Source organism: Panthera pardus, unplaced genomic scaffold (assembly GCF_024362965.1).
Source record: "Panthera pardus isolate Hobbes unplaced genomic scaffold, ASM2436296v1 HiC_scaffold_2, whole genome shotgun sequence".
Classification (NCBI taxonomy): Eukaryota; Metazoa; Chordata; class Mammalia; order Carnivora; family Felidae; genus Panthera; species Panthera pardus.
In genome coordinates, this window is record NW_026526765.1 from 4,543,619 (window position 1) to 4,553,069 (window position 9,451).

General features: G+C 51.2%; 1 long non-coding RNA gene across 1 annotated transcript; it reads right to left on the minus strand.

Annotated features, from left to right (window-relative positions):
• Positions 1–2,625: 2,625 nt before the first annotated feature.
• LOC109267844 (uncharacterized) lies at positions 2,626–9,158 on the minus strand. Its single transcript, XR_002080308.2, has 3 exons — positions 8,598–9,158; positions 5,228–5,493; positions 2,626–3,776 (listed from the first exon to the last, which is right to left on the minus strand). It is a non-coding gene; the product is annotated as an uncharacterized LOC109267844 (long non-coding RNA).
• Between the last annotated feature and the right edge of the window lie 293 nt (positions 9,159–9,451).

Here is a 9,451-nt window from a genome sequence, read left to right on the forward strand (position 1 = left end):
AAAAAAAGAGAAAACAGGTCTAATGATGTAACTGAATCCTCCTCAAGACTATGTATTTAGAAACTATTTGCTTACATTCCACATAGAGAAAACGTGTTTGATCGTGTGTCACTAATGCACATGTGTGTGTTGTGTTTGTGTTTGCACTACTGTAGTCATGTGTTACATATGCTATAAATAAATACTAACATGAAATCTACAAAGAGGGATGTCAACAGAAATTCTCATGCTTTCCTGGGGAACCTGTGTGGCTCAGTCGGTTAAGCATCTGACTTCGGCTCAGGTCATGATCTTGCAGTTCGTGGGTTCAAGCCCCATGTCAGGCTCTATGCTGACAGCTCAGAGCCTGGAGCCTGCTTCAGATTCTGTGTCTCCCTCTCTCTCCCCCTCCACCTCTCTCTCTCTCTCTCTCTGTCTCTCACATACACACACACAAAATAAAATAAAATAAAATAAAATAAAATAAAATAAAATAAAGAAGGTCTCATGTTTTTTATAACATTCTAAAGCATTTGAAAAGTAAACTTCAGACTGTCAACGGTAATTATTTCCAGTGGATTTTTGTTTGTTCTTGGTTTTCTTCTTGCTTGTTTGTTTTTTGAATAAATGTGTTTTTCCCCCAGATTTCCAAATTAATAATATACTACGTAAATAATTAATGTTTAATCTTAAATATTATTAGGGTTTTTAATTTATCATAAATCCTAATAAATTATATTTGGATTGAGAGTGAGCAAGACGAGTGCTCCCATTTTCCCCGATCATCTTTCTTGGTCAATAAATATGTCCCTTGGTGACCAGGATAATGGAAACAGAGGACAACTCTGCCCTCCCACCTTCTACATGCTAGCCAACACCTGCCAAACCCCTTTCTTCTTCCATGACTCCCTGCTTGGAGCTTTAGAAAACATCGAGAATTAAAGAGAGTGCCAGCAAAGGATCACCCCATCTCACGGCCTTCTTACCACATAAGCCACCCCACCCATGGACCTCTCCACTACCTCAACCTCTCTACCATATAGACCTCCCCACCATACAGACCTCCCCACCCCATGAACCTCCCCTCTCCATGGACTTCTCCCATCATATGGACCTCCCCACCCCATAGACCTCTCTATTGCATGGACAACCTCTACTATATGGGCCTCCCCAATCATGGATAACCCCCACCCCATGAGCCTCCCCACCTATGGATCACCTCCGTCCCATGGGCCTCTCCACCCCATGGACCTCTCTGCTCCATGAACAATCCCCACCATACAGACCTCCCAATCATGGGTCACCCCACCCATGGACCACCCTACTGCATGGCCTTTTAAAGTTTCAATCCAAGTAGAATCCGTGTTTTCTTAACTCTTCACAAGTTTTGCCTTCCCCTTAATGTTCTAAATGCCAACACTTAAAGGCTAATTTCTTGGACAAAGCAGTGGTCCAACTTATTACACTTCATGTTGTGAGCAGTACCACATGGAAAGTTCTTTCACAGAAACCTACTTAGGAAAATAAGGTTGGGGCTGAGTGGAGAGAGATTTCTCTCATGAGGCAGCAGACAGACCCTGTAAAAGGGCTCCTGGGGTGTGGGATTTGTGGTGAAACTTGATGAGTCCATGCTTGCTCTGCATTGGCATCCCCATGGTCTGAGGCCACAGGACCCTGGGAGCCGAAGCTTCAGGGAGAAGTGAGAAGGTACGAAGGTTCAAAATTATCTTCTTCCATCCAGACCCAAAATAGAACTGCGGAACACTGGGACTACAGACGGCGGTTTCCCCCGTCCTGTCCAGATTCCTCAGCAAGTGCATTTCACCCGACCCAAGATTTACATTTCCCATCTCATACTTAAGGCAGAAAATTCTATTATCTTCCCTTGAAATATAGAAAATCTATGGCGATGATAAATTATAGAACTAGCCTCATTCATACGATAATGACTTAATTTTGATTCAGCCTTCACTGTCTACTCTCTATGTGAAATATGGCCTACGACTGCAGGAATGGAGAGACTCAGAAGACACGCTCACAGACACACATACAGATGCACACTCACTCACAGAGGCACAGTCTCACAGACTCACATGCAGACTCGTGTACACTCACAGACACGCACATAGATGCACACTCACAGACACTTGCAAATGCACACTCACAGACACACTCACAGGTGCACATCCACTCACTAGAGTCGCCTGCACCTTGCTGGAGGCTGTGTGAGGGGAGGGGAGGAGAGTGGGCTCAGGGGCTGACCACCTGGGGCTGCATCCTGGCTCGCCTACTTACTAGCTCTGCCACTGAGCTGGAGCAAACTTCCTGAGCTCCCTGGGCCTTGGTTTTCTCACCTGTCCAGTGGGGCAACAGTTGTAGGAGGAAAGCTGCTCGAGAAGCCCAGCCCACAGAGCCGGCCCAAGCACACCTGGGTGCCATCACCTGTGACAGACGCTGAGACAAGACTCTGGAAACCCCTCCGCAGGGCACACACTCAGTGACTGTCATGGGAAGTCAACCTCAAGACCTGGAGGAAAGCGTCCAGGGGCCCGGGACTGAGACAGCCAGGCCGTCCCCTCACTGAGGCCCTGCATCGCTGTGAGCCATTCTCCCGTCTCCCCTTCCTCAAACAAGAAAGCCCACCGACGGAGACCGAGGGGCCTTCCTCACAGGGACCAGTTCACACCCTTCTTCATCACAGGCCTCAGCAGCGCAGGGCGGAAGGAACGGGCCCCGTGACGTTGGGACTGCCGGCCTCCAGAGCTGTGACAGAATACATTTCTGTTGTTTGAAGTCACCCCATCTGCAGTACTTTGTTATGGCAACCTCAGGAAACGCTCCAGAGGACATGATGTGCTCCCCAGTAGGGCCCATTTGGGGCAAGAACGTTGCGGCCTAACCTAAAAGCCAGCGAGGGCTGCTATGTTTATGAAATAACATCAGCGTGTGAGCAGTCCCTGAGAAACGATGGTCACTGCAGCTGCCTCTGTTACTGAAGGTGGGGGGGAGCCACGGGCCGGGTGCCTGCCCTGGTGCGTGGGCGGAACGCGCTCAGAGCCAGCAGTTCCCCCCCAAACCCAGCCTCCCCATCCCACCCCCCGCCAGTGTGGCAGGGGGCGCAGAGGGGCTTCTCAGTGGGAGCCACAGTTGGGCGGTCAGACCACGCTTCCAAGGACTCCCGAACAGCGACCTCAGCTTGGCGCATACGTTAATGTGCCATCAATCATCCATTCTCCCGTCTCCAACGCGCTCCCCTCTCCTCTCCTCTGTTGCAAAACCCCGTGGCTCTCACACCCAGCCATCACCCTCTCTCCTAGGGTGCGTTCTATTACGTTTTCAGCCTGGGTTACTGTTTTCCAGCCTGGCAACGGCAGTGCCCACGCATCCCATCGAACAGATGCACGTAAAACCCCAAGCTGAGCAGGGACGTCATTACCCTTCCAGAGGAGCCCCACGAGGGCCCCAAACTTCCTCGCTCATTGCTGGCTGTGAATCTCTGCCAACCTACAACAGCTGGAACACCTCGCCGGGTCTCCATATGGATTTTGTGTTAACCGTCTCCTCTCCCGGCCGGGTCCAGCTCCGCCTGCCCGAGCCCACATCTGCACCTGCAGCCTTCCTGAAGATAATGGCTTTTCTCTGCCCAAGCTGGTTCTGAGATTCAGGCGTGTTGAATCCAATTGCTTATTTCAGGGATAGAAGAAGCATGCCATCCAAACCTTCAGCGGGGCCTGGATTCAGTACACCCTTTTCAGGGGCAGTGTTCCCGAAACACAGCTATTAATTAGGTAGCCAATCTGTAGAAGCAACAAGGGGATAATAATTAAATTGTTGGCAGGAGATTCCAATGAAATAATGCAGATGTTAAAGAAGAAATGAAGAAGCAAACAAGGTTAATGGTTCTGTGGAACTAGGCTCTAGAAGGATTGTGTTATGGTGCTGTAGCCACCTCAGTGCCATAGGAGCCTGGTGCCATAGCCTTAGTACTGCCTCTCGACCCTTGCAGGACTTGGTTTTTCCATCCGTATGATGGACACACTCATGCTAACCATCTCAGACCCAAGTTGGGCTAAGAAAGTTGCTTGGACAATAATTGTAAAAAGTTTAGAAAACCAGAATGCTCTGATATAGGAATCATAATAATCTATTAAATATTTTCAAATCACCAAAGATAAACCTAACTCTTGCTCTTAAAATCCCATTGGCAGGAGGGCTGGACCCATAAAAATAGGGGGCATTGGCAGGAAGAAGGGTGCTCAGTGGCTCCACCCCACCATCAACATTAACTCATGCATATAACTGAAGTGTTGGTTCACAAGCGGCCATTATTTTACCCCAGGGGACATTGGACAGTATCTGGAGACACTTCATTGCCATTTGCTTTGGGAGAGGCAGGGATGCTGCTACACTTTGCACGACACACAGGACAGTCCCACAGCACAGAGTCACCCGCTCAAAATGGCGATAGTGCTGTGGTGGAGAAACGGACTAGACTTACCTTATGTCTCTCTAGCCTTCTGTCCTCAAGGAGACTGCTCGCTTCTTGGCTTGAGGCCATGCTCCTGAGCTGGACCAAGAGAAACAATGGACCCGCCCGGTACCAGAGAGACGCCACCCCGTCAGCCTTTTAGCTTAAGAGACCCCCACATTCATGCGCCATCAGCTGTAAACTGCCGAGACATTTCTTGGGAAATACCAAATAAGGAGGGGAGCAGAATGGAATACTCTTACCAGACCTAACTGTCTTACATCCTGGACCTGTGTTCTACCAAGTGACACCTGCTCAACATGTGTGGTCATACAGTTGCGGGGGAGCAGGGGATTGAAGACAGGAGCTTCTGTGACCCGAACGAGATGGTAGCCAAGACAGGATTGGGAATTTCGTACATGACTTGGAGCGTTCTTCACCCAATCTTCATTTGTTAAGCACCAACTATGCATGACCTATGTTCCATGGAATAACCAGGCATGGTGTTCCCCTCTCAGGAACTTACAGTCTAGTGGGGAGAGATCATAGATCGTTCATGAACAGTAAGAGCTAAGAGAAACCAAGCTTGGTGAGGGGCCCAAGGGAGGGGTGTGTGAGGTTGGGCAGTCCCCTCAGATATGACGATATTTGGTCTGCTGAGGACAGGGACATCCATCTATGAGGTCAGCCTGAAGGACGGCCCAATGACTCAGGTTACCGGCATGATGTTTACCACAATTCAACTAATCCACATCCACTTTCCACCATGGTTGTGCCCACCTCCACGTTGTGTGCAGGTGACGCACAGCCATAATACTTCCTAGCCTTCCGCTCAGGGCTGGAGCATCTGAGAACCCAACTGCCAGGGCCTGGCTGGCTTCACCCCAGTGTCAGGACTCAGTCTACGATCAGCCAGCACCCACACGGCAGGTCACAGCAAGCTTTTTGCAAACAGCAGCATTTAGTTCGTGGCCTTTCCTGCTTCCCCCCAAAGCAGCGCTGCGTCTGGCACTCGTCCAGATCACTTAGCTAGGAACAACACACAGCTAAAAGAAAAGAAAAAGAATTAAAAATTGCAACGAGTTTAAATAGGCAGCCATCCGTGGGGCCGTGCGTGTTTCCAGACAGCTTTATCTCTGCAGTTCACGCCCTTTGGTTGTGAGCAATTTCAAGGTTGATGGCGTAGCAACTGCCAGACATTCTTCCTGGCTGGTGGTGATCACTCCCTGGGTTGTAACAGGGCCGCACCGTTGCTTTGGGAGCGGGAGAGCGTATGTTCGTCTCCCTCCTCATTAGGTCAAATCAAGCTTTTCCAGGGCCAGGGCCTGGATCCCAGCTAGAAAGTAAGCACGTCCTCCATGTTGCTGTGCTATGCTGATGCACTAGGCTCTTGTTTCCAAGGAACCCACTAGAATAGAGCATCTCTATTAGAGAGGGAAAGAGAGCTAAAGCCACCAGAATGTCCCCAACCCTCACCCGCCTGGCTAGAATGGGATAGATCTAGGGCATTTCTTCTTGACCATTTTGTACAGCCACGTTTCCAAGGCCACAGCGCTGAGACCAAAAGGTGTCAGTGGCCCCAGGCACGGAGAGAGGTGGGTGGTTCCTGGTTCTGTCTCTGCCCCAGGGTGGGCCACCTTACATGAGCTCCCAGCCTGCCTGGTCCCCATTTCCCCATCTGCCACCCGAAGGTGATTGATGGGGAGGACCCACTTCAGGTCCTGGAGCCCTGTAGATACATAAAGTCCTTTCATGATAAACGCCAGCTCCTCAGTGCTGGCAGCAAGGGACCCCCCTACATGTGTGCCCATCCCCAGGGCTCTTCGTCCACATTGTGAACAACTGTGTATTTCAGATTTCCGACAGAACTGCCCCCTTGTATTAACCCCAGGCCCATATGGGGTCCCGCTGCACACCCACCATGGACTCAGCTGGCATCCTTATAACATTGTGACCCACCATTTACTGGGCACTTCCTGTGGGTATTTAAATTTTTATGGAGAGAAATTCCAATGGCAGGAATTGGACACATAGAGAAAAAGGTCTCAGGTGACATCAGTGTTAGGGACAGTTTCCTCACATTCTTCTTTTTTTTTAATGTTCATTTATTTTTGAGAGAGAGAGGCAGAGAGAGGGAGACAGAGAATCCAAAGCAGGCTCCACGCTCACAGCAGAGAACCCGATGCAGGGCTCGCACCCATGAAGCGTGAGATCAGGACCTGAACTGAAATCGGACACTTAACTGACTGAGCCAGCCAGGCGCCCCTAGGAGGGTTTTCCTCCGGGCCCAAGGAGTGGGGACAAAGAGCAGTTTTAACTTTACATCCTACAGCAGACTGGATTTTTTTGTACGAAGACAGGGATCACGTATTATATATGTATGCATATCATACACGCACATCTCTGCACATACACACGTGTATAGGTGACAGTGGAAAGATGTCAGAAGCAGCCCTTTCCCACTTAATGTAAATGGCACAAGGGATCCTTTCTTTGGCTTCCCCTTGGAACTTTCAGAGGAGTCAGGGGAATCTCAGTGGCCGGTGTTTCACCTGCCGGGCAGCTGGACCCCAGGACCTCAGCGAGGGGGGGGGGGGTCAGCTCCACTGGGGCCCGGCCCCCAGCCAGGCACGGCCCCCACCCCAAGCTCCCACCGCGGGCTCTCCGCTGCATCCTGCATGCAGGACTCGGAGTCCCTGGCAACTTGCGGGGTCCCCATCTGTCCCCTTCTCCCTAAACTGAGGCCTGTTCCCTCTGCCTGCCCTCCAGTCTCCAGTGGGACCTTCTCTGGGGGCCTCGTCTACCCTCAGCACTGTGGGTTCCAAGCCTGTCCTTGTCACCAGCTGTCTGGGGACCTCGGGCAAACCAATCTGAGCCACATCCTGTCATGAGAAACAGCAGCCACGTACCAGATCCTCTGGCTCCTGCAGCAACAGCTAAGAGGCAGAGCTAACCGGGCAAAGGCAGTTCGGGAGCCCTCGAGAGTTCGGCAAGGAGTCATAGATAATCATCTCCCACACTTATCTACACCTCACTTTTCGAAGGACATCTATGATCTCTTCTTAATCCTGCTACGAATTTGTCCCCCGGGTAGGATCGCAAGGATTTATCTCCACTTCCTCTGCCTGTACCCAACCATCACTGGAACCACTTGGAAAAGCCCCTGCCTTATTCTTTTTCAAGGACAAAATACATGCAGAGACGGGCCTGAGCTAGCCTGAAATCCCAAAGGAGATGATAAATATTGGTGGAAGGAATGGATTAATAAGAGAGTGATCCAAAGTGCCCAATAGTGGCCTGGCCGTGTTTTATCGTCAAGCTGCTAGGGGCACGGGGGCTCCTGAATTGATCAGGACAGACCCCGGGGACACTTAGAATTCCAGACGGAGTCTAGACTTCATTGACCACTTAAGAATATGAAACAACCCTCCTCTGGGGCCTACAGCACAAGTCCAATCCATCTGTCTGACATTTACTAAATCCCTTCTGTTCTGGGCATTGGAGACACAAATAAAGGTAGATAAAGGCAGAAGCTTGTAAGGACAGTGCATTTAATGTCAGGCAACTTTGACGAGCCCATGGGCATTGGTTCATTCATTCATTCATTCGTTCGTTCCTCGGGGAGTACTCACTGAGTGCCTATGTACCAAGCGTCAGCTCCCTTTGATTCTGCTGTACTTCTGTCTTTTTCCATAGGACTGATCATCTTCTAAAATACAGACTCATTTTGGGGACGCCTGGGTGGCTCAGTCGGTTAAGCGTCCGACTTCGGCTCAGGTCATGATCTCGAAGTTCGTGAGTTCGAGCCCCGCGTCGGGCTCTGTGCTGCCAGCTCAGAGCCTGGAGCCTGCTTCGGATTCTGTGACTCCTCTCTCTGCCCCTCCCCCACTTGTGCTCTGTCTCTCAAAAATAAATAAATGTAAAAAAAAATTTTCATACAGACTAATTTTTTCACTTACTGTGTCTCCTTTACTTGTCTGTGTTTCTCTGCTGGGGCGTAAGGCCCCAGAAGACAGGGAGCTTTGTCTGATTCGTTCACTGATGTTTCCCACGCCCCTGGACTACGGCACGTGGAAGGTGTAGGTAAATGTTTCCTAATAAACTAAGGCCCTCTCCGAGGCCGGAGCCACAGACACAGCCTTCAGCTTACCTGGACCGTGGAGGTCTCTTTCTTTCCGCTCTGGCCGGGTCTCTCTGGTCCAGGGGCTCCTGAGGCTCCTGGGTTCTGCAGCTCTGCTCGGCCCTTTGGGATGGACAGCCAGGGCGGACTCTTCCTGGACATGATCCAATCCCATGGTGCCGGCTTTGCCCACAGCCTCCTGGGGCCAGCGTCCGCGAAATGCCGGTCTGGGAAGAACAGTCACGTGCCTCCCTAGTGTGTCTTTCTAAACCTCCCTCAATTCCCAGCCAACCTCCCTGAATGCTTCGGGCCCCTGGAAGAGAGAAGGGCAGGGAGTTGAAGAGAAAGGTACAGGAGGACCAAGGAGGGACATTTGTGGGGAGCCCTCCCGGTCGTGGGCAGTGCAACGTGGGCTAATGGAGGGCAGGAACACTCCCCCGGGCTCCCACTCACATGTCCGCAAGGGGCCCTCCCTCTGTCTCTGAAGGCACGTACAACACAAAGCCACTCTGTCTTCTGTCACCAGTCCCTTGCTGGTGACTTGATCTGTTCCACTGCCCACAGGTCTGCCTTGCTGATCACCCAGTGCATGCCAAGCTCAGGGAAGGGAGCTGCAGACATACAGGGCATCGGCTGTGCTATTCTGACTCTCCAGGTCTAGAAAGGGCCACAGAAGAAAACCAACAGCTACACCGGGGAAGAAGGCCCCGAAAGGAAGCGAGCTATATATAGGCGCCTGGCCAGGAGGGTGGGTCGGGGAGGCATGTGGAAGATGTGTAGTGAGTTGCACTTCGAAGATGAAGAGAACAGAGCCGGTTCTGAGGTGAAGCTTCCAAGAGGGTCAGGGAGAGAGGAGGCCCCCAGAGGCCGGGGGAGCTGGTCGT